The sequence below is a fragment of the Tyto alba genome, unplaced genomic scaffold, assembly GCF_018691265.1.
Source record: "Tyto alba isolate M040663 unplaced genomic scaffold, T.alba_DEE_v4.0 Super-Scaffold_7, whole genome shotgun sequence".
Lineage (NCBI taxonomy): Eukaryota > Metazoa > Chordata > Aves > Strigiformes > Tytonidae > Tyto > Tyto alba.
Genome location: NW_024881328.1, coordinates 37,138,192 through 37,163,891, shown reverse-complemented (window position 1 = coordinate 37,163,891; position 25,700 = coordinate 37,138,192). Strand labels below are relative to the sequence as shown.

The 25,700-nt window shown below is 40.4% G+C and overlaps 1 protein-coding gene across 4 annotated transcripts in view; it reads left to right on the top strand.

Annotated features, from left to right (window-relative positions):
* Positions 1-25,700, top strand: part of ZNF804A (zinc finger protein 804A) — a 157,893-nt gene that overhangs the window by 118,899 nt on the left and 13,294 nt on the right. The window lies entirely within an intron of this gene.

Below are 25,700 nucleotides of genomic sequence, written 5' to 3'. Positions count from 1 at the left end.
TGTCCTGTAATTCTGTTCAGGGTGAATGTAGATGAGTTGCTACATGTGTCTTATATCTGTATTATGTAAGCCGGTGATTTGTTTATTCCTTTGGCACTTCTCCCTGAAACGCTTCCCTCTCTCTCACTGGTATTTTTTTTTAGCTCATAATTTACACTGTCAGCGTGAGTGTTAGATTTACTTTTGAGAACTACAGAGATGTGGCCCTCTATAGCAATAGCAATCTATGAGAAGCTGGAGGGAAAGATATATTGGATAAGAAATTAGCAGGTGGCGTCAATGCATCCTATAGATATTTATTAAAAATTGCAAATACTTTTAGTTAAACTACAGCTGGAGCTGATTCTTCAGGTGTTATGTTCACACAGCAGCACCTCACTGATGGAAGGCAGGAAAAAAGAAGTAGTGGAAAGATTCCTCCCCACTTGAACTGCTAGGATTTTTATTTATTAACTTTGAAGTGCTCTGAAACACTTTAAAATAATGAGAACCTGGAGGCTGCAATGTTCATTCCTCTATTAAGTATTGATGAAAAATTGATTTTGAAGCTGAGGTCAGGTGTGAGACTGAATGGGGACTTGTTTCCAGTGGTTCATGTAATTATTCTTGTTTTCTGATGGCTTTAGACGGGAGATGGTGGGTACTGCACCAGTGTCTGACAGAGCAGAGCAGATCCTACCTCTCCATCTTTTGTGTAGCGAGCCTGTGTGTCTGCATTCGCATGTGGCTTTGTGGATGTGTTTGGTGAAATACAGGAAGCCATCCTCTGCCTCTGTAAGACCTCCACAACTCTAATCTTCCTGATAGGAAATCAGACAAAAGTTTCTAGTTTTCCAGTAGAAAAAATTGTACGGATGCTTGGCTGGGCAAAGTAGTAATTTTCTGTAATATTACTAGCAAATAAGACTGTTAATTTCCGAGATTAAAATGTTAACTCAAGTTTAACTCTCCTGGAGTGTCTTTTGTGGTGGTTTCTACTGGTGTTACAAAGAACCACGCCTCTTCCCATATTTTGGGTGAAAAAGGGGGAAGGCAGCATATACTGCAGTATAGGCTCACTCAAATTTGCTGAGTTTTCAAGGAACTTCATACCATGTGCTTTTTTTTGAGTAACCTAATTTTACTAAGTGTGCTAGAGCCATTTGCAGGTGTTACTGTTGAATGTGTTCTGCCTTTGTCTTGAAACTTCCTACCTCAATGGCAGAAGTTTTCCAGCAGTTAGGGCTGAGAGAAATAGATAATCTGGTTTTGGATTTTGCTTCATATTTTTCTCTAACTTTCTCCTTTCGGTCACACCTTTCTACTAATAACGGACAGATGAGGGAAAGCACTTACCAGAAAAAGTTTCCCATGATCCAGGAAGAGTTGTGAGCATATGCAGCCAGTTCAGTTACACTGATCCCAGCACCTGACAGTGGTTTCTATATAATCAAATGAATGAAAGCTCTGCCTAAACCTGAGTTCATCCCAGCTGTTCTGAACATCCATATGCCATATTTAATTCTAGTTGAGCACTTTGTTATCATACCATCTAAGCCATGGGATGATTTATCAGACAAAATGTTCATAGCTGCTCTTGTACTTCAGTTTTATTGTAGAAGATTTTATTTTTCTTTCCATCAATTCAAAGAAAGGTTAGGAATAGGGAAAAACTAATTCTATTTCCTGGGATGTGAAAGAGTACAGACCAGTGTCTCAAGATCTCCACCGCCTCTCTTAGTGTTTTCTTGTTCTTAGCTCTGACAATATGATTTGGAGAGCAATATCTGTAGGCTTTGTGAAATACTCCAAGAAAAGCAACTTGCAAGCAGTCAGAGGTAATGGAGAAGAATGAAGTCTCTTGTTTGCTTTGAAAGCCGAGACAGAAAAAAAAAAAAAATAAGAAAAAACCCAAAGTGTAATGCAGGTGTCTTTTAAAAAAAAAAGTGTTCTAGGCTCAATACAGAGAGAAATGCTGCAGAACTGCTATTATTTAATATAGTAATGAGAGAATTGCTCTTTGATGATGATGGTCTAAAATCACAGAATGCAGCTTTTGAGACCTATACCAGGACTTCAAAAACATCTATATGATTTTATGCAGCATTTCTTAAGTATTTGGAAGTGCCTGAGGAGCTCTCTGAAGTGCTATATTCATGCAGGGTGAAAAAAATCCTGCCTGTGTTCCTCGAAACACTGCAGTTTTGATAAATGTGGCTGAGCATTAAGTCTAAGGCTCTGAATGACCTTCGCCTCGTAGCTGTTCAGAGTCGTCAAGTTGTTTTGTTTTGTCGGTGAAGAAGGCTGGATCACACAGCTAAGTCCCCTACATCAGTCATTCCTCAAGAGACTGTTGTCACTACAAGGACGAAGTGGTTTTATTACTGTATTTGAAAGTCTTCCTCTCCATCCCAGAACTTCTGATTAATCACCTAATATCACGGCAGCACACCCGAGCTTGGTGCTGTTTCCTCTCCCAGGAGCGCTCTCTCAAATATCAAACAGCAACAACAATAGAAAAAAGCTGTGATGAAAAATAAAATTAATAGCCCTAATGTATTTGCATCTAGATATGCAAATACAATTGGTTAAGTAAATTATAAGTTGGAGTTTTTCCTCACAGAATCAGAGGTCATTTCTCAAACTGTGTCTCCCTGGATGAAAATGATCTCCCTGCTCTAAAACTGTATTTTAAATTGTATGGAAGTACTAAAACACAAATTATGCAGGAAGACTAAATTAATAGGTGTCTTCTTTCCCTATTATAGGCACAGATTTTTCCTGTCTACATTTTTCTCTTCTCTACATGTTTGTTTTCTTTGCAGATTTGTTAGGAGATCAATGCCAAATAGATTAGAGAATATCAATCTGTAGCCAATCAGAAGTCCAAACTTTGAACATCTTTATGTGTTTGAATAAATATTTCCTGGAATATAGGTGAAGAAGAAGAAATTTGAAAGTGAAAGGGTGCGGCTAGGCATAACAAGAATAAAAAAGCCATAATTTTACAACAGGTATACCTCCTATGAGATATGAAGTATATAAGGTATAAAGTAAGAGCAGTATAGCACGTTTGGGGACGCCAGGAATCTCAGCAAAGATAATGGAGTGTTATCAGTTGTTTGTCATTGTAGTTTAAAAACAAAGCAGCAAATCCTTGTAGTCATCATTACAGCTTTTTTTTTAAAAAAAAATGTTGTGGTAGAGTTTTTCCCTCTTAAAAAGGAAAGACCCTGTCTCTCCGACTTGGCTGGCGCCTGCAGAGGCTGCGGTGCCTCGGCCGGCCGGGCGCAGGTCGGCTTGGGGCCGGCTCCCAGGCCCTCTGCAGCTCCTGGCCTGGCCAGAGAGCTCGCGTCTGTTCGAAGGGAAATTCAGCACGTACGGGGAGAATTACATAATGAGAGACACGAACTATTTACTGGGAGCCAACTGTATTTTATGTTGTGTGTTTCAGGCCTGTTTTTTGCACGTTGGATTCCCCTGGGGAAAGTAGAATCAGGCTAAGACAGAGGCAACATGTTGTATCTTGGACATGTAGAAACATCTTGGAAATGTAGAAATATGATTCTCAAAAAAAGTGTCATCGTCTAGAGCAGTATGTCTGTAAAGAGCTTTTTTGTACTACAGGATAAAACCTTAAGAGCTTCAAAAACGTTCTGAAGATTTGCTTCATAAGCCAAACAAACATGATACGTAGTGGATAAGAGTTTTAGAGATGTTCACCAATAAGAGATTTCATAAAATAAGAATATTAAAACTCTCAAATTTTAAACGTAGCCCTTGTGTGGAAAAGCTGGAGTTGGCTACCTGCTGGAGTAATGGTGAAGGGGATTGCAAGGAGCGATGCAGAGCACGACAGCGCTTGTTTCGTGACTTGTGTCCAGCTTTGCTGGGCTCCACTCGATGAGACATGGAGGCAGAGGCCGAGGTTGGCTGCTCTCAGCTGGGCCCTGTCCCCTTCCACCAGTCAGCAGCCACTGTATAGCTCAAGGCAGCCTGGAATGGCACTGCATTTTGCAGGACCTTGCTGTGCACTGAGCCCAGCCAAGAGGGATGTTTAAGATGACAAAAGAGACAAGAAGGCCATGGTGAGAATTTATGGCCGTGAAAATCCCTGAGAGTGATAAAATAAATCACTTCTTCAAGCACCACCTAGGCTGGTCTTGGATCAGAAAAAGGCCTGTATGGATGTCTCGGTGCTGAACCCACGATGTCTTGCGTGACGGAGGGGGCAGCTGTGTTTCTGCAGGGGGAGCGGGGCTGGGCAGCGGGGACACGGGTGCAGTGCCACTGCCTTGTGCCCAACCCCGGTGCCTGCCGTTGGATGGAGCTCATGGGACACAGGGGTGCACTTGCAACGTCCTTTTCCCTGTTTCTTGCAACTTAAAATAATTATTTGCAATACATTTCAGTATTTTTCTTTGTATTTTTCTCTTCTTTGTAGCTAAGTGACTTACCACTTTTAATATCAGATAAGATTCTTGCAGCTGAATTTTTTGGAATGGAGAAATACTATATTCTTTCACTTACTTCAGCTTGTTTCTCATATTAGAAGAGAGCAACGTCTTGCTGTGTCCTTATGAGCAGGCAGTCTTAACTTTCCAAATGTTAAGCAAGCACAGATGAGGATTTAAACACTTTTGTTTGAATGGATCTTGCGCAGCTCTTTCTTACTGTTATTATTGCTTTTCCAGAATGTAACTTGGCATCTCTTCCTATATTTCTTTTTTTTTTCCAATTCATCTTTGTAGCCTTTTTAAGTATTAAGGGAACACAAACAAATGTTCATCTGTGTGTTCATATACATATGTATATTTGTAATGCACATGCAACCACGAAATTACCCCCTCCTCTTCCAAATTCACACTACTCTATAACTATATTTGTTTTTGTTTTTGTTTTTTTTCCTCCCATGAATTTTGCATTAGTTAATGGCCTTCTGTGGTTGGATTGGGTTGGGGGTTTTTTGAGTGGTTTTTTTTTTGTTTGTTTTGTTTTGTTTTGTTTTGTTTTTTTATTGAGTAAAAAGCTTCCTTTTGAGTTTTAAGCACTTATACAGACAGTAATGCTAATAAGGGTCATCACCAGGCCTATTAATTATAGCTCATCGCTGCTGGTGGCATTGGACCAGAGTACTGCAGTAGACTTTGTGCTTCCTTTCTCAACTTCTTCAGAAAAAAATAACAAAATAAAACGTTTTGCTGTTGCTCTGAAGAGAAAGGCAGAATTACCAGCATGACAGGACCGCACGGGGCCACGAAGGAGGAGGGAAAGAGAGTGGTGATCTCTGCTCCTTTGCAGTGTAGGGATGTGTCCAGAGCAAATGCCGGAGAGAAGTTTCCAAGGGGGAGCCTGTTTCTGGATGGTAGGCTGTCCAGAGGGCTGCTGCGTCGGTTGCCCCTGGCCCCCCCTGAGTAGGTGGTTTGGGGTCAGTTTTGGTGCAAAGTGAAGTGCAGGGAGATAACTAAAGGGAACTGGAAGGTTTCAGGAAAAGGGGAAATAAAGTCCCTTTGCAGTAAGGCACAAAGCCCCTTGGGAGGTGTTTTGCTGGTCTGTTAGTAATGCGTCAGCATTGGAAGGCTACAAATGGTAGCCTTTATTCTGCTTTACAGACTGTTTTAAAATTAAATAGCTAAATTCTCATCTTTATGAATATTTCAGTATATTTAGGGAGAAACTTCACATACTGTTTCCTGGATAAAAAAAAAAAAATATCTCTTTTTCGTTCCAGATTTTATTTTACCTGTAAAATTTAATGCCAGAAATTGGCTTCTTGATTGGAATCAGTGTAACAGAATATTTAGTCACTCTTTAGGTCAGAACTTGTACTGATGGGCTAGATGAGGATATTCCTGAGTGAAATATTAATACTGCAAAATCCAGTTTTGTTGCCAACAAACATTCTGTTTCCTCATTACTAAAAAAGACATATCACTACATTCCTGCCTTAGTAATTGTAAGAGAAAAGATACTGCAAAACATTTTCTGTTTTTCATGTTTGGGAAATTCTGTTTGGTAATAATGTTTGATTAACTAATTAACTATTTCTTCTGAAGAAGTGATTTTAGAACAAATATAACTACAGTAGAGAAGTATATACCCTGTGTATCCCACTAATAGCCTGCAAACAGAATATTAACCCCATGCACTGACACTTCAGATTCCAAAAGGAGCCTGTTCTTTAACACAGGAGCAGCCTTGTCCAGCTGCAACCCTTCCTCAGTTTAGAAACTTGGTATTTATCCTCAGTTCTTTAATTTTTTTTTCTGTTTTGAATTGTTGCAGCCTTCTCCTTTTTGTCCTTTTCAATATCCAGATCAGTCTGACAACTAATGTTATATTTCCATGCAAAAAAATTACAAATTTAGTTCAACCATCCATTGCTCATTTATTATTATTTTCCAAGTCTAGATTGAGTAAGTTACTTCGGTGAGGGAGAATAAATGTACAGCGCCAGTGCAAAGAGGGAGAGAGGAATAAGGGGAAAGAGGAAACATGGTTTACTCCATACGTCCTGCATTTTTTTCTCCCTGTCATGCATTTCTTCTGTTGGGTGTTCACTCTTTTATTTAAAACCATACTCATAAATTTCAGTTCAGATTTGTCTTTTTAAATCAGTTTGTGAAACTTTCTACATGTAATTTAGCTGAACCTGGTGCTAATTTTAAACTTTGCTTTACTGTATCAGCACTTATCAGGTTTCTGCTGTTTGGCCAGCACTGTTGGAAAAGTAAATACTTTTTTCCATTCAGCAGTAAGGTAAGAATGGACACTATAATGAGGATTTGAAGGTATGCAATAATATAGTGTTCTAGTACATGATTCCTGAGGCATTATGCATATTGTAATGCATCTTTTGGCATACAGTGTTTTGATGGGGAGAAATGATTATAAACTTGTGTTAGACAAACTTGGAGATCAGATGATAGTTTACCTATCACTTGCTTTTTTGTATTAGGCTGTAGATCAGTTAAGCAATTATCTGGAAGAAAAATATTATTTTTCATTTATTCTTTAACAGAATCAATCTCCCAAAGTTAATTTAAGCATGATTATGGCTGCAAAGTTCAAACCAATCAACAGAATACCTTTTCTGTAACTTTCAGAAATTCCAAATGCAATTTCACTGATGTCCTGAAAGTAATCAAGTAGAATTTAGATTAAGTGAAAGTAATGAATAATATGAAGTGCATTTTGTTTCTTCATGGTTTTGAGCTGTCACTGATCATAGAGAAAAACGGTATTTACAGTGAAGTTTTGAAGTTTTCTATTTTCTTAAGTGAAGGAGAAACTAATATGTCGCTAGTAATATACTAAATTCTGACTTCTCATGGTGAATGGTTTTTATGACATTATCATGATTTAATTTGCTAAAACAGTTAAGTGGTGCATGTGAGTAGTTAGCACACCCTGCCTGATGCTGCAAAAACCACCTTACCATTTCTTTTTTGCTACCAAAAAAAAAGTTTTGGGATTTTTGTTTTTTCCTTTGGAGCTCTGCTAGGATGATATTTTACGCCCTATGGTTTGCACATGCTGGTCTACATGTGAGAGTTCATTCTTCATTGGGAAGAACCGTGCAACCTTTTCAGTACAAGCCACAATAAATCTCGGGGTCATTATCGCGGTCTTTGCTGATCTGTGTAGAATTCATTCACTTCAGAGAAAGCTTGTTCTTTTTCCAGTGGTCATTCTGACCTGTTGCCGGAGCACAGCACTGTGATCAGTGCTGCCTGTTGTGACGAGACAAACAAACTGTATGGAAGCGGTGGAGGGTCTCCCTCCAGCCAGGGGTTCGCCTGTGGTGTGTCCCCAGCAGGGTCGTACGCCCTGAGCAGACGACTAGTGCTGATTAATGCTACTCTGGAAACAATAATTGCTGTTGTTCTGCATGTTTTAATTGCAGCTCAGTAGCACCTTGTACAGAAATGTCTTCAAGTTCCTAAACCGCTCTAGAAGCATTCAGCAAAGCCTAAAATGTTTTTTGTTTTTGGTTTTTTTTTTCTTTTTTTTCCACATGCAGTTGATGTAGTCTTGGAACAATTTATCTGCAGAGCCTCTTCTGTGTTTGTGGTTGGCTTTTTGGGTTTGAGCTGCAGTGATTAGCTTGTTTGTTTTTTAATGACTGCTACAACTACAGCTGTCCAGTAAAGGTCTGAGTGACTCCCTAATTTAAGTTTTCCCCACCCTCAGCCTGCAAATGACTGAAATAAAACAGATTTAAGTAAGGGCCCTATGAGCATTGGAAGTGACAGATTAGGCAGGCAGGAGTGCAATCTGTTTTGACCTCTGTTGGCAGACCGGCAGTAGCCCTCATTTAAGAAGATTTCAAGTCAGTGGAAAGGAAAGCTAGAAGTGTGCCCCTGCCTTAAGTCCTGTTTGTATTTTGGATTCAGCTAAGCCTTTTCCTTCATCTCAAGGTTACCATAGAATGTTATTCCAGTAATACCTCCTAGTTTTTCACTATGCTTTCACCCATGCTTGTTCTTGACAAACATTCTTGTGGCAAACCTGAATTATTCTGTAAAGGATCTCGCAGTTTCTTTCAAAGTTTCCATGTGTGGCAGAAGAGTAGTGGTTCAACATCAAATGATCAAAAGTTTTGATGTCTTTTGGTTGAATGATTTATTATTATTTTTTAAGACATTTAATCTGCAGAAGACAATATAAATACAAGCAGACTACATGCCTGTGTCTCCCTCCTGCAGGCATCCTTCCCTTTCCTTGAATTATCTGCTCCAAGAACATGTTACCTCTCTTCTTAAATTAGAACTGATGAGAGACCCATTGTATACTGTATTATAAATCATATGTGAAGTTAATTCAAATTCATTCGCAATGGATGCTACTACCTTTAACTTCTCTGATGTGACCTCCTGCTGTTGTCCTGATATGCAGTCCTGATATACCTAAGGATACCAATTTCTTGGTTAATACATCTTTCTTTTTTCCTCTGTTTGGATGTGAGTACAACACATGCTACTGATGTGGGTTACTTCATTTTCTTCCCTCATTTCTTCCCATAGTTACGTGATTTGCATTTCTAAGGAATACCTCAATTATTATATTCTTTTTGGCGTCAGCCTACTATAAGGTTGGCTAAAAGTTATGTGTTGTATAATGAGAAATATATTAAAAATGCCATCTAAGATAAATTATTATAGTCTACCTGGGAGCATTATATACTCACTGAACAGGGACGTTTGACTCCTAACCTGTCTCACATCTGCTTTGCCTACAAAGGGTGTAACCTCTTCATTGAGCATATGGTGTTTGCTTTGCACAGTGGAGGCTCTAGTCTGAGTTACTCCTGAGTGACCAACACTGCCAACATCTTCAAATGGATCTCAAAGGGTGAAGAAGGTTTCTGAGGGGCAGGTGAAATCTCGGGGGGATTAACAGCTAAGAAAAATACAGGGAATCTTTGCAGGGAGATTTTTGTATTCAGATGCTTAGAAGTAGGTCAGGCCTGAAGCAGATGTCCATCCACCACGTGCCAAAATTCCCACAGGGCATATGCTATACCCAAGCCTATTTTAGGATACTTTTTCTTTTTTTTTTTTTCAACTCGGATTCAGAGTGAGGAGGACTGGATGTCCAAGCAAAGCTCTCATAACAGCTGGGCAATAGGATTTGCAATGGTGAGGGCTGGGCAGCCTTAAAATGGTAGGTGTTGAATGATCTCAAATGTGATGATGAGCTGAGGAGTTACTTTACTTAAATAACGGTAGATAATGTATTAAATGATAGCTAGTCTTGCCCAAATCACTCTGCAGGTAGCAGATTTTCTTTTCAAGCACTGTTTGGGTATCTTGCTTTGGCTCTGCACACCTGCCTGGCTATGAACAAAGGGAAACTAGAATAGCTAACGACTTCTCTCTCTGCCTCAATTAACAGGAAGATCAACAAGGCAAAAATAATGTCATACCGTTTTCCTTAAGCAATAGTGAGAAGATTGTGTATTAGGAAGGGCTGGGTTTGGAAGCTTTTTATTCCCTCAGCGTAGGAAAAGTGTAAAATTCCAGGCTTATGTCCCTATTTGGGTACAGCTTCCATTGCGGCTCATTGTATGGTGGAGTTTCACCGATACAAAGGGTCTTCCATGCCTTCCTACGTGGGTATGCACAGAGAGGATTGTCTCCTTTGCAAATCCCTCAACTTGCCATCTGATTTGGAGTTACCTGATCTGTAATTTGTTGTTGGGGAGGCAACTGAGAATAACAGGGTTCAAGTAGTGTACATACCTTATCTTGGTGCACTGCAGAGGGCAAGTGATTCTGCAGGTGAAGCAAACCCAGTTCTTCTGATTTATTTTTAAGTTGGGAGGAAAGAAAAGCAGAAGCACATTTCCAAGCTCAGTTAACTCCTGGGGTGAGCTTCACACGAGCAAATTAATGGCTCTGCATGCTGTTCAAGGCCTGAATTAAACGTGGAGTCAGAGTGAGGGAAGCGAGGGCAGCCGGTGAGGTTGGGAGGGCGCGGTACCCTGCCTGCCCTTGCACTTACTGAGGGGAGAGCTCATCTTCCCGCGGGAAGGGCTGAAGCTGTGCAGGAGGCTGCTGGGCTCTCTTCAGCGCCCGGCACCCCGGGGAGGTGCCCACCACTCCCCAGGCAGGGGTTGTGCCTAGCTGGAGGATGTACAGAAGTGGTACGGCGTGCCTACCTGAGCGCTTCACTTCAAGTGCTCATGCATACGAGCCCACTTTGGAAAATAAAAAATTAATTAAAAAATGTCACGGTGGTCAGAATAAAAATCTAAAATACTAGTCACTTCTGGAAGCGCAGATGATTTCTGCAAAGTAAACTGCCTGGTATACTGCTAAGGAAAATATTTTCTTGTACATTTGTAATGGCTGTCATTGACGATAAAATTGCTTGAAATATAAAATAATGGTAGTGTGTTGCCTACCATGACAGAAACTGTAAGAGGTTTTGACCTTTAGTATGCTTTAATGGGTGCTCTACAGAGGAACTGACACTTCCATTTATTAACTTGTAATTGTCCAAAATAAATGCTGCTTTTTTCCCTCCCAGTAGATTGAAGCCTAGTATATGTTAATTGTGCTGGCTCTTCTCCTGGCCTGACACCTTGACAGCTCTTGTCAGCTTTTAAAAGTTATTCCCTTATGAAAACTATACCTCTACCAGCTCTTCTCCCATAATGGCCTTGCCACTCATCTCTTCTGTGTTTTTTAATTCTGACATGCAAAGTTTACACTTAGCGTTGCCCCCTGACAGAAGAACGTTCTCTAATGACTAGTGCTAGGTCAGCCCTCCCTGTTTGGGAGAGAACGCAGAAAAATTAAATCCAGCATTTCAGTTTGCAAATGTATGCCTGGGGCTCTTGTTTTACTAAGGCTCAGGTATTTGCTCTTCATTAAAGAAATGAGGTTATACAGTAAACTGATTTATTAGCTATACCACCCAGTGCTCTCATCTCATCAAATCTCACACTGTGCAGGTCTAGAGCATCTCATAATTTCTAAAAAAAGACCACTAATTAACATTTATGTGCTACAGGACATGATTGGTACTTCAACGGGTGGCACTTTTTCCTTTGCATCAGTATTGGAGCAATATAATTGTGTTGCCATAGTTGCTGCCTTCGAGATATAAACCTGAGACCTTGACCACCACAGTAATTGAAGTTCCCAGACAGCTTTCTTAGGAGCAAGGGTGGTAACTCCAGTTGTGCACTGGCCAAAATCCAGTCAGGTAATTAGATTCTGTTAAATTAATCCCCCCTGCAGTTTCAGCTGATGACAGTGGCTTCTCCTCTTCCCATCCTCGCCGTTTGGTGTAATTGGTGTGCACCAGCAGACATCTGCCTAATGTCTAAGTCAAGAGCAGTTGTGTTTCCTTGATGAACAGTGTGGTACAGGTGTACTCCTCAACCCCAGCACCTGGAAAAGAATAAAAAGCAATCTTACACCGTAGAATTAATTGTTACTGGAAAAATAGGTTTCGGGTAAAGGAAAAATACTGTTCTCTGTATTTGACTACTTGAGTCACCAGAAATCACTGGTTTCTAAATTTGGGTTACATGTCAGCAGATGAATAGTGCAATTACCCCAGCAATAATCAGATCACATTGAAGAGAACTCAAGTTAAAGCTAATGCTTTTGCTTCCATTTACTGAAAGTGCAGTAGCAGAATATTATTTGGGAGAGTTTGATGTGTTTTGATGTGGGTTTTTTTTCCTGATGACTACTCTGACATGCTCTAGAATCTAAGTTTTTCTCCCTCTGACCTGGAAGGTTGTGAAGTTACAGTAATGTGGGGAACACACAGTAACTGGGAGAGTCCAGTAAACTGTTCCTCTTCAGGTTATTGACTCTGAAGTATAATAACCTTGGTTGACATGGTGCAATTATTTATTTCACTATGTTCAGGATCTTCAAGAGTGAAAGGCAAAACTATTGAAATTGGTGGTAATCAGTTTCATTTTCATGTTCCAGTTGGGCTGAGCCTGGAAATGCAAGCTGCCAACTCTGTCTCCCCAGATAGCAGAGACTAGAAGGACCAGTTCTTAGAAAATGTTTGTCACCTCAGGTTCTCCCATTACCTTTAGGATTAAGAATGAGAAAACGGAAGACATTTCCGTTATAAGCCAAATTCAGAGGACCATTACAAAAAAACCAGAAATAGTTGATGAGCTGTACAAGAGGAAGGATCAACTAATTTAAATGTGGATGGACATTAAAAGTAACATGGCTTGGTCTTTCCTAAATTTTACATCCCATTGGCCATTTATTCGCTGCTGGTGGATAGAGTTAAGCTCTTCTGTCATGTGTTGACACCTGGAGAATTCCTTCAGAGTGGAAGTGGGAGAGGCAATACCTTCCCTGGCACTAAGCAGAAATCTGGACACAGATTGCAGATGTGCTGTGTACAGGACGCCAGCTGGTGTCTTGAGGGTCAGTAGAAATTTCAAACAGAATGATTTATTGTTAGTGATACTGCCTCAGGCAGAAGTGAGAGTTCGCTGCATCAAAGTGACATGTACTCTTTGTAGGCACATGAGATTTGTTCCACAACATCTGTTAAAAGAGGAAAGCAAGTCGAAGCTGCACTAATGTATCTGCTTGTAAGGGTGTGAGACTGCTACCTATAATCATATCAGAAATCTTTATTGCCTTTTTGGAAAACACGAGATCTGGTTTCAGCAGTGAGATATGCTGGGGACTTTTATTACTTAAATGTGCATACATTTGATGAATAGACCAACCTTGTGCTTGTGTTAGGAGCAGCTGCGTATTACACAGTGTCTCAGGGAAGGCTTTGAATTTCTGGTGGGAAGCCAAGTATCCAAATTTAGGTTTTCAGCGATTTTCTTATTACACTTCACCATCTTTTACTCACTGCATGAAAGCTTTGAAGTTTTAACACTGCAAAATATGGATATTTTAATACAAGAGGTACTTAAATTTATACAAATGACAAACAGTCATTATATTTTGTTTTTTGTGTCCATTTTTCAAGACAATCCTTAGTATATGTTTTGGAAGGCTATCATTATCAAAGATGGTTTTCTTGCACAAAGACAGCCATTTGTAATTTTTTACCACGGATCTGATTACCTTTCTTAAATTGTAGAGAAAAAAAGTGCTAAAATCCTAGCATAAGATGTTAGTTCAAGGCATAGCTACATTCTGTTTATCTCAGTGCAGTGAAGTGCTATACATTAATAAGATTTGATGAGAGTAGAAAACACTACATAGCTTATAACCAACTTATTAAAACTAAATAGCTATTACATTAGTTCCATCTTCTGTGATCTTTTAGCAAGTTATTTCTTTTAATACAGTTTGCTCTAATTTGTGCAGTGGGATCAAGAAACAGCTTTAGTTATCTGCTTGCAGCTTACCCGGGGACGTGATCTCTCAAAACCTGGAAAAGTCCTACCGAATCCAGGTTCAGGTTTTGGTGCACAAGCCAAACTCTGGTGCTGCCTTTGCAGAATGGTGAAATGGGAAGTGGTCCTGAAAGAAGTTTGTCCACCGCTCCATCTGAAGAAATGTTTTGAATGATGAAACTATGAACTCTTCTCCTGCCATATGTTGGCAAAGATCTGTGACTTTGCTGATCTCTGTGCTTCTGTAATAAGACAAAACAATATGAAATGGGTCATGCGGTTTGCAGCCCTTTCTGAATATTCTCAGATCAGAAATCAGATGAAGTATCAGTACTGTGCAATGTTTTTCATGGCAGCTCTTTCACACTAATTCAATTTTACAGACAGAGTTTGAAGGACAGGCTACTTCGTTTTGCAGCTAGGGCCATACAATAAATCTGAGTCAGAGCCAGGAATCGGGTATGGGTCTCCTGATTGTCTTTATTTGAAGCCTATTTGGCCATGTTTTCCTTCAACTACAGATGTGCTCACCACCCGGCGTACCATGCATTCATGTGATGATGTAGTCTAGTTTTGTGGCATACTGGTGAGAACAGTAGTTCTTTCAGCATATGTACTGCATAATGGCAATCATCCTATTCTCTGCTGAACTGCATGTTTTTACTGGAACTAGAAGACATTTTAATGTGTGTGTGTATTTGTGTTAGAGGTAAAAGCATAAGATTTTTTCAGAAACTTTCTAAGCTTTGGAACTTTAGAAATTTTTGAAGTGTTTCTGAATCTTCCTGTGCCTCTGTAGTTGCATCCTACACAAGCAGGCAAGAAACAGTTTTTGGGGGATGACAATTTGATGAATGGATTCAAGGCTTTCATAAAGGATGAGTCACTTTGCTGTTAAGAGGGAGAATTCCAACAATATGTCCAAGACCTGCAGAGGGAAAAAAGTGTCACTTGTGTAAAGTTTTGTTCTTCTGACCTTCCCTAAGCATCTTCTGTGGTAATTTTACAAAAAAACAGGAGAGGATGTGGCAGGGAAAGCCAAGTGTCTTGCAGGGTTTTTTCCTGTCCCAGCCTGGAGGGCGCTACAGCAGACTGCTAAGAAATCTTAGAGCAGTATTGTGGGAAACTTAAGGCAGAAGTAATATTTTAAGACCAGCCTACTTTAATGGATGTTGTGAAGACTGAGAGCAGGTATCTGAAATATATAGGTTTCCATGGGAGATAACTTGTGGAGAAAACAGCCAAATTTTTTGTAGGATAGAAGGAAATGTCATGATTTGCTTCTGTACTTTTTATAGCTATCCATAGGAAAAGAAGTACATAAAGAAATTTGAGCCCAAACTTGTGGAAAGGTTTTCTGCTGTTCTTCATTAAAAATGTCCATGGGATTTTCTAGAGAGAGATTTGTGTAGTTGACAAAATTTAAAAATACCCCAACTTTGTTGAATCAGAACTAGAAAAATATGGTGATCACCCAGAGGCTTCTCCTGCGAAATTGAAGACCAACAAAGATACCCGTTTCAACTCAGTAGTTTAAAACTTGTGCAAAAGTAGAGAATCTGGTCTGTAAATACTCTATTAATTGTGGAGTGCTGTAGCAGTACTTGTGTAGTGTTTGAAGATGGCAAAAGGTTTGTTTGCAGGGCTGGGAGTTCTCAGAGTAAGATTATCTTTTTCTGGTCTTTGTAAGAGTGGGCAAGGTTTTCATAGCACTCACTGATAGTTCTTAGTTGCAGAGTACTTATGTTTGTTTCTCTGAGTTTGTTGTAGGGCAGAAGAATAAAACACTTTTTTTTTTTAACCTCCCAAAACATACCATTACGTTGACCTTGAGATGATAAAGCTTCTGCTCTTATTTTCCATTTTCTGTGGCAATGTTTTAACCAGAAATGCCTTCATGTGGAGTATAGACATTTTAAATCTATCTTCTGCTGAGATATATAGAAGGCCCACCTAGTTAATTGCCCCTGTTATTTATGTGTCAGATGAATAGCTTTTTATGGGCTTTTTCTTCATTTCATCAAAGCTTGAGCATATAGCAGTTCGGATTTCAGGGTTCAGTGCTGTAGGTAGTGCTCTGTGCTGTCCTCCTCATACAATGCTCACCTGTTAATCAGATCCTGTATCGTGAGAGTGGATGTATTTCCATCCTGGCTGTTGTTATCAGAAAGAAAAGGTAAAAAGGGATTTTGTCAGTTTTCCTTAGGAAAACTGCTTTCTGCCTTTAAGAATGTGGACTAAGATTTGGGTACATTTCCATTCAGTAATGAGCTTTACGTTATTAGTTAATTATTGTTTTTATTAATTTCCTAGTGATTCTTAATCAAGGGCAAATTATCTTCTGAAAGCTTCATATCTGATTGAGACAGGGGAATATTGCCATGAAGTGCTTCTGAGTTACGTTAAAACAGAAAGCTGGACCTGCTATATCGATTGTCAGCTCTCTTGCATGGTTACCTAGTGCTTGAGGCTGGGGTACCTGACCAAACACCTTTGCAGTTACGTGGGTGAAAGAAACACGTGACATGCAAAGCCAAGAATTTGTTGTTAGTTTATCTGAAGTCCTAACAGCCTACTGAAAGAATTATTATTATGCCAATTACAATGATACTGCTGCTTGTAGTCCAAATTATCCAATTACAAGAGCTCATTCCTGCTAACAATACAGATATATGTGAGCTTTCTAGTGTCTGATCCTTTTTTTGGTGTTATAGTCCTAAGAAGAAAAGGGAGGTGTCATTACAAGTTGTCAGCACTATGAGTTCTTTATGTGGGGGAGTGTGATGTTGATACTGGTGGTTTCTTCCTCTTTTTTACCAGGAAGAGGATGACGCTTGATGTCTTTTTTCCTCCTCAGTCTGAGGTCCATTTGGGGTAATTTTAAAGTATTTACTAACACAAACATGTGCTCCAGTGGTTCCCAATTACATATTGTAGTAAAATTTGCTATATATAGTGGTTTTTACATATGTTGGATGCTTCTTCATTTTCTTTTTATCTCTAAACCCACTTTTATTCACGTTTTAAAGTTGCATTCCTTTAGCAAGCAGTAATTGGACACTAGTGAGCTGCTTATAGCCCTGGGACCCTGGTGTCATCCTCTTCCTTCCACTTCCAAGGCCTCTGCTGTGACCTTGTGCTTGTCCTTTTGGGGGTCTGTCTTAGAGTCCTGGTTTCCCTCAGCAGCCTCTGAGCTGTGGCTTACCTGATAACGTAATACTTTCTTAACACAGTGTGGTGACACGTACATCCTTGCTCTACAGTCACTAATATTTCAGTCTGCAAAGGCAATGATGCAGTAGAAGACACGCATAAATAGAGTCATGTGCTCTCATAACAGCTTGCTAGCAACCTCTACTGCTCATAGTAATGTCAGTGGGATGTTATCAAAGTTACCTTATAACACATTTTATTTGCCTACTTGAAAAATTAAAGCATAAGCCAAATTATGGTATTAATTCATTTTGCCTTGCGAGATGGAGTGTTCATATTTAATAATTTTTTCCTTAATCTTGTGTTTTTCTCAGAGGAGTCTGTGTGAATAGTATTAAATGTTGGGTTAAGGATAACAGATTTTGTCTGCCAATTAGCTGTGGCTGTGACATGTCAAATTTGCAAAGGCCTAGTCTTGTCTCAGTTTTCATTGGTCAGATTTTATATATTCTTTGAAGCAGCTTGTCATGGTCCTGGGATAATCTCTGGCAAGGACCAGATCCTGCTGATGACAAGCAATTTGTGAACAGAGGCTTTGAACGGCTCAGTGATCCAATATAAAACTGATATGAAAAGGTGATTGTGATTTAGCTCTGACATGAAGAATTAAAATAAAGAGCTCACTTTGAGGGAATTCATGTATCTCCTTCAACCTGTGAGAGTTATTAGAGTATCCTTCAAGGATTATGGAAAATATCCTTTAGAGAACCTGACTGTAAATATTAATTCCTCATTTTCAGTCATTGTGCACACGGTAGAGACTGGTAGGATTCAAGATTTGGTAGGTTCATTTCAGTCTCTATGGCCATCTTTCCTAAAATGTCAGTGACCAAAGAAGCTGAAAACATACACCAAAATTTTCTGCTTGCAATTTTTAATGTGCTTGTAGATAGGGTATTGTGTCCTCCTTCAGTGAAGGAGGAATAAACAGGATATCAGCATGATCATACAGAGAACTTCAGTGCTGGAGAACCACTAAACCTTTTTGACCAAGGTGAAAAACTTGTGGGTCACAGTAGACACCAGTAGGCTTTGGAGGGCACTGGAGTGAAAAGTTGTTGGATGAAACATCAAAGTTCTCAGAGCTGCCAGGTATGTTATTCATGCAGAAAACAGCAACACAGTCTCCAAAATGAGCAAAAGACAGCTTTAACAGCTGAGCCATCTAACGCTTTGTGTTGATGGAGCCATCCATTTTGTGGCCTTATCTTCTCCCACTAGAAAGTAATTCTAAAGGGAAATCCAATATTCCCTCTCCAAAGAGGTGTAGAGGTGACCTCGCTCTGCAACAAGTTCTTGGTGGGGAAGTTGTTGCTCCTGTGAAATGATTTATGGAAGATGAATGCTGCCCCAACGGGGATTTTTCCAATAGCTTAAAGCTTTCCAGAGAGACTTTAGATGGGATGTTGTGGAGCTCATGTTATTTATGCATGGGAAATTGTAATCGGCCAGAGAATAAAGTGGTCATCAAAATTTAGCACTCAGTGACTGAAAATATCAGGAAGCACTGCCTCACTGAATGAACAGTTTGGTTGCAGCAGAACTGTCAAGCTTGGAAATACTGTACGTGCTGTGCTCAGAAAGAGTATTCTGTATGCTTACACTTCACTGCGGGAGTGAAAGGGAGGTGGCAGATAATGCTGTGGGACCAGGGACTGGCACACGATGTCTGCAACGGTGCGTGCTGGCTTGTCCCTCCGGAGCAGCAAAGAGGACTTGTGGCCTCTGAGGGCAGCCCCACGCTTACAGCCGCCTGTGTCTTCCCAGAAGTGGGGCGTCGAGCCCTTTTCTCCAACAGCACTAGGAATAACTGTTTCTTGACAGAATTAAAATGTTGCATGTTTTCATGAATTAGAAGCCTAAGCGGTGCAGGAGTGGGTGTAAAGGTAAAGTGATCCTTAAAGAAGTGACGTGTAGCCATCTTGTCTTTAATCTTTGTGACTGAAGAAGCTTCCTTAAGTGTTGCTGAAAATTTCCATGCTGAGTTTAAAACCTCTGCTCTCCCTGAGCTCAGCAGGAATTTCTCCACTGACTTCAAGAGAAATAGAATTAGGCCTGGAGTCATTAAAATAAATACCTTTAAATTAGACTCTAGCATATGTAACCACTTGCCAGATGTACAAGTGTGTTTCAGCTTTATGTTCTTTTCATTATGTGGTAAAATTAATTTGATAGGCAAGATGCTAATTCTGTATTTGTATGCTGTTTTCTTTCGTCTTGGCCTTAATATTTATGTAGTATTTAGCTGTTTTTTTGCTGAAGCTAACAAAAAATATCCTACAGCTTGCAGTAAGATCAGGCTGTTGTTATACATGTGGTTAGTAGCTATCGCAGTGAAATATTCAATATGCAACGCTCACCAATTCTGCAGGCTTAAAACAATGTTTTTGCGCAGTAGCAGTGCTGCAGCCATTTAGTGAACTTTAGCGAACATCGTTATCTTAAAACAAAAGCAACAAAATCTTAATTTATGGTCCGTAACCTGTTATTTGTCAAAGTCCTGGAGCCTTGTTCAACTGTGAGCTGTAATGCTATCTGAATCCTGCAGCAGGGGATACTGGAAAGCAGCAGCAGAAGCGCAGGCACCAGAATAATGTCAAACGAAACATGAGGCTTACTATGCTGGGAAGGGCATTAATCATCACATAATGAAGTATGTGTTTGTTTCCAGCAGATAATTTCTAAAGGAAAAGAGTTAAAAATAATAGAAAACTAAGAAAGATTTATTTTTCCTTCTTATCAAAGATAACTAGCTTTCATGTACATTACAGGCGGAAGTGTGCAAAATATTTAGTGTTCTGATTTTCTTCATGATTTTGAAAACAATGTTTTCATTTTAAGCTCAAGTTTAATTTATTTTTTTCCCCATGAACTTACATAGGAAAATCTAACTGAACTCAAGGCACTTTACAAGAAAGATGCTTCACATACAAGTATGAAGTAGTCTCAAAAACTAATTATATTTCATGATAAAATAATTTCAAGTTTTATATTACAAAAGTAGAAAAGACCAATATGAATTTTCAGTTGTATAGCATAATACATGTCTTTAATATATATTTGTAGGATCTGAATGTTAAAGCTGGTTCAACAGTTCTTTTTTTGCAGACTACGCAACAAACTGAACTACTGTGTATTGCTCAAATGTTCCTCTAAGCAAGTTATAGTTGTTTGTGAACGTTAGCATTACAACAGTTCATTTAAAGTTAAAAAAATCTCCTGAATCATGAAGAATCTCATCTTCTCATCACCTGCCTCCCTTCGGGCCCATGATGGGCAGGTAGAACAATCCCAACCTTCCCTTCCTCTTAATTAATCCCCATTTTCTCCCCAATCTGGGATGATGCTCATGACAGTGCTGGAAAAAGAGCACAGTTTCACTTCATCTGAATCTACCTATTCAGCAATATTGTGGGCTCCAAGGACTAGCTATTTTTAAATCCTGTATGTATCTGTATCTCTCTGTGTTAGATTTCTTCTAATATTAAAAGACCGTCAGAAGGATGAGGTTGCAATTCATGGTAGAAATAGGAGAGGAAAAGGATTATTCATAACCTGCATGTTCCTTTTCATCTGGAGGGATTAATATCTGATCGTATAAAATGTGGTTCTGTTGCAAATTTGTGGAGCTCTCAATTTTTAAGAAAAGGTTTAAATTTTGCAGCTTAAAGTGAGATGCATACAGCTATAGGCAGAGGCAGTTAGAAGCAGCGTGTAACTTGCAAAAACTGAAAGTTATTTGTAAGCCAGCAATAGATCAGTGTTATTTATTAAAGGCCTCTGAACAACAAAGTGAGTGACCAGTGTAGTCCATACACTGATAAAGTGAGGAGATGAGATAACTCACTGCATAAGACAGAAATAGTGAAAATGGCATTTGGAAGAAGTTGCTGGCTTCCTGCTCACCAACACAAGATCATCGAGTAAGATGGGGCTTTTTTCAGCCATGTCTTGAATTTCTGCAGGGTTGGAGATTCCACAGCCCCTCTTGGTAACATGTTCCAGTGCCGCATTGCCCTAACAAGAAGTTTTTCTCACCACTAGCAAGAATTGACTCCATCTGCTGTGCAACTCCCCATCAAGTGGTATGGGCTGCTGTTAAAATCCCCCCGTTCCTCTTTTATTGCAGGAATGTATTATAGCAATTAATTCCACACTGGCAGCATGAAAAAAAAAAATGTCTATAATTTCTTCCTTATCCTACTTATTTGAGTAGTTAAATTATTAATTTCATTGAGAAATCTTGACATTTCTCCTTTCTGTGGAAACTACTTGCCTTGTTTAACTTGTGCTCGGGAATGCCTGTAGCACTAACAGGGTAAGTTTTTCTTGTATTATAGTATTTTTTTCTTGAAGCTAACTTTTTCTATAATCTTTGCAAAGGGAGAATTTTTTATTTTTTTAATCTTATGAAAGTTATGATCATGAGAAGTATGTAGAATTGCAGGCCACAGTGCAAATGAAGAGATGCTGCCCTGTCGTGCTGTGTAAAGTGAAGGGGTGTCTGGTTGCATAACAGTAATATATATATTCCTCTGCAAGCCACCAAAGACAGAACTAAAATACATGTATTTTACATTATAGTTAGCATTGTTTTTTTGCTTTTTTGCATTGTTCATGCTTGGGGCATGTTTCATTCCCCATTTAAGTGTTTACAGGTGTTACAGGAGCTCTGACCTATTCAGTTATTTATAACTGATAAAGCTTAATCCTTTTTTCAAAAGGATACTAATCTGGTTTGGTGCAACAAATGATTATCTAATAGAATCATAGAATGGTTTGAATTAGAAGAGGCCTTAAAGATCACCTAGTTCCAGCCCCCCTGCCCCGGGCAGGGCCCCCTTCCCCCAGCCCAGGGGGCTCCCAGCCCCGTCCAACCTGGCCTTGAACCCTTCCAGGGAGGGGGCAGCCACAGCTGCTCTGGGCACCCTGGGCCAGCGCCTCACCCCCCCCACAGGGAAGAATTTCTTCCTTACATCTAATATAATTCTCCCCTCTTTCAGTTTAAAACCCTTACCTCTCATCGTATCCCCACACCCCCTGATCCAGAGTCCCTCCCCATCTTTCCTATCACCCCCTTTAAGCCCTGGGAGGCCGCTCGAAGGTCTCCCCGGAGCCTTCTCTTCTCCAGGCTGAACCCCCCCAACTCTCTCAGCCCGGCCTCCCAGGGGAGCTGCTCCAGCCCCCCCAGCATCTCCGTGGCCTCCTCTGGCCCCGCTCGAGCAGCTCCGTGTCCTTCTGCTGTTGGGGGCCCCCGAGCTGGCCCCAGCACTGCAGGGGGGTCTCCCCAGAGCGGAGCAGAGGGGGAGAAACCCCTCCCTGGCCCTGCTGCCCCCCCTGCTCTGGCTGCAGCCCAGGGCACGGGTGGGTTCTGGGCTGCGAGCGCACGGGGCTGCCTCACGGGCAGTTTTCCCCCCACCAGCCCCCCCAGTCCCTCTCCTTGGGGCTGCTCTCCAGCCGCTCCTCGAGGGCCCAGCCTGGGTTTGTGCTGGGGATTGCCCCGGCCCACGGGCAGGGCCTTGCCCTTGGCCTTGCTGAACTCCATGAGGTTTGCCCGGGCCCCCCTCTCCAGCCTGCCCAGGTCCCTCTGGATGCCATCCCTGCCCTCCCGCCTGTCCCCCACCACACAGCTGGGTGCCGTCGGTGAACTTGCTGAGGGTGCCCTCGATCCCACTGTCCGTGTCACCGACAAAGATGTTGAACAGCGCCGGGCCCAACACCGACCCCTGAGGAATGCCCCTCGTCACTGCTCTCCTCTTGGACATGGAGCTGTTGACCTCAACTCTTCGAGTGAGACCATCCAGCCAGTTGCTGGATTATGATGCAATGAGTATGTTGTTGTTCTGTTTGTAGTACCATAATTCACATAAAGAAACAATAAGCCATCTCAGTTATGAGGGAGTATATTGACAGCAGTCATGTGGTATCCAGAGAAAGGAGAATAGCTTCTATAATAATCACTCAGAGCTAAGAAATACTCATATTTAATCCCTGTATTAATCAGTAATCAGATTTTTTTAAAAATAAACTGAAGACAAGCTAAAAAACCCTTTATTAACAATTAAAAATACGATTTATATCATACACAGATTTTGAGAGAAGAAATATTTCATTTGTTTTAAATAAATCCAAGTGCCACTTTTGTGCCACCTCCACAACAGCACTGAACTACCGACCCATGTTCCCCATGTTTAGGTAATTAGAAAATTTTTGAAGGGCAAGGGGGAGCTGCAGTGGATGTCTAGCTTCTTTCAGGGTGCAAATGGAGTTATAGACAGCATAGGATGTGGGGAAGCTCATCCTGGTTTTAGGGTTCATACGTAGGGCCAAATATCCCATGGCTTCATGTCAGCCTGATGCTGGTGTTGCTGGATGGAAGGGTGGAGTAGGAGCAGACTTGTACTTTGCTCTCCTGGTCTGGCTGGTTGTTCACCAAAACTGGTACTGATGGCCGTGGCTGCAGCATTGTAGTCTCCTCATCCTCCCTCTTCTGACATGAGCAATTTAGCAGTTTAACTCTTCATCAATTACTGCATTTACCTGCCTTTACTATTTCAAAATCCTTGTGCCAGTTAAGCATCAGCTGCATTTTCTATGTGTATGGTATAGACATGACAGTATGTCTGTTCTCTTAATGTAATGCAAAGCTATAGGAAAGAATTATGTGCTGGACATTTTCCCTCATCAATCACCTGCTTTCTCAAAGGTTCCCACATTAGCTGCGACTATGCTATATCTGATCTTTCAGAAGCAACTAGCTTGAAAAAGAGCTACAACAGAAATTTCAAGGTATACCACAAATACTTGGTATTTTAGTGCTCAATATATAAAGGGCTGTAGCAATCTGCTTATGCTATTTGGGCTGCAGCTTTGAGTATTTCATAATTAGGGAGCAAGATAAGGAAATTTTATTTTGATGAGTTATTTTTAAAAGCTAACAATCACATAAATTCGTGATTCAGTGACTACTGGGAATACGGTCATTTTCCCTGATAAAATAAAAAGACAATAAAGCAGCAAAATTTCATGTCATGCCTGTTAAGTTCTGTAATTTTATACTTCCATTGATCAGAAAATGAATTTATGGTCTACATATTTTCAGCATCGTAAAAGTTCACGTAATTTAATTGTTAATCTAAGGTCAAAAGCAAATTAGCATAATAATATCTGAACTGCACTGCCTTGAAATCCCCTGATAGGCATCTTTCTGATTCCTGCTATTATAAAAACCGTTCCCAATGGTTCTTGACCCTATTAAAGTTGTTCCCAGACTAGGGAGATAAGCTTTGCACCAGTAGTTTATGGGAGCCTCCCTGAATAAGCAGTCCTTAGAAGATGTCTTTGTGCTGGGGGGGATGTCTGTTTTTTATGTGAGATATTAATGCTACAGAGAGAGCCTGTATCAATCCTGATGCTTGTTATGATTTCCCCTTTGGTTTCATAAATTTTGTTAAAAGTTTCACTGCTTTTCTTCAGCGTCAGTTCTGATAACATTAAATTATATGTTTCAAGGTATCAAATTATTTGAGGCTGAGGTTTTTTGAGGGTTTTTCCTCTCGTTTTATCACCTGGTATCTTAGTATTTAGAAACATTGTGTTTCACTGTTTAGCTTCTACATGCTTTTGCTGTCCTGGTCATATTTATTAATTAACATCTTCTCTATGTTTTGAAGAGCTATTAGTTTGAAGTGCTATTGTTACAAGTGCTTAAATCTTAAGCTTTCTAAAAAAACCCACTGAACAACCACTTTACAAGGTGGCGGAAGGCTTGTATTAGTAATGTAAGAAGTGAACTTAATGCCATAATGTGTCTTTCAAGAGGCTTTGATCCATGGAGGTCTTCAGGCACCTGGCTACAGCAGCAGGATCTGGGCTTGTGGTTCCTATATTATAAAATGCAGGGGAGAATTAGGAAACTCAGCATGAGCTTTCTGACAAGCGGCATGCTGAAATTAGCTGTCTCATATGGTAAAAGGGGAAATGAAGGCAAAGGTGTAGTAACCAGAAATGAGGTCCTATTGGAAGTCCACTCAGGATTTCTTTGATTTTTTTGATTGGTATTTTCCACGACAAGCCTGGGGACACTTGAGTTCTCTGCCTCTGAGTGAAATGCAGCTACATGTGAGTTTGGACTTATGTGGTCTGCTCATGTATAGTTTCATCCCTGCATAGGTACACAGGAGCTGGTAAAGTCTTCCTTTTCGCCTGGACTTGCATACCTCAGCTCATCATGACGTAACGGGTGTGCAGTAAGACTCCCAGCTGAGTTTGTCAGAAATAGGTGGAGTATTTCTGCTTTAGGCACAGTGTCACAGTTAGATTTGATTAAATAATCCATCTTCTGTCCAAGTGGAAGCAGCCCAGTTGCAGGATCTCGTTGCAAGGCTGGAAGATCAGGGTGAGGCTTCCCATTGCTCCGGGCTGGGGGAGGCCATTTGTGAAACAACGGTGGTCCGTGCTCTGCACGTTCCAAGTGGCAGTACAGGGTATCAGGATAATGATGAAGGCATTTAGTTCTCTTGAAGAAATGTTGTTTAATTATTCATTGTGAACTGTTTGTTGAACTCTGCTTGCTAGGGCTTAGATGTTTTGAGCTGATTCATAAACAGAGCAAAATACAGGAGGGAATCATATTTAAATACTGTATGACTGC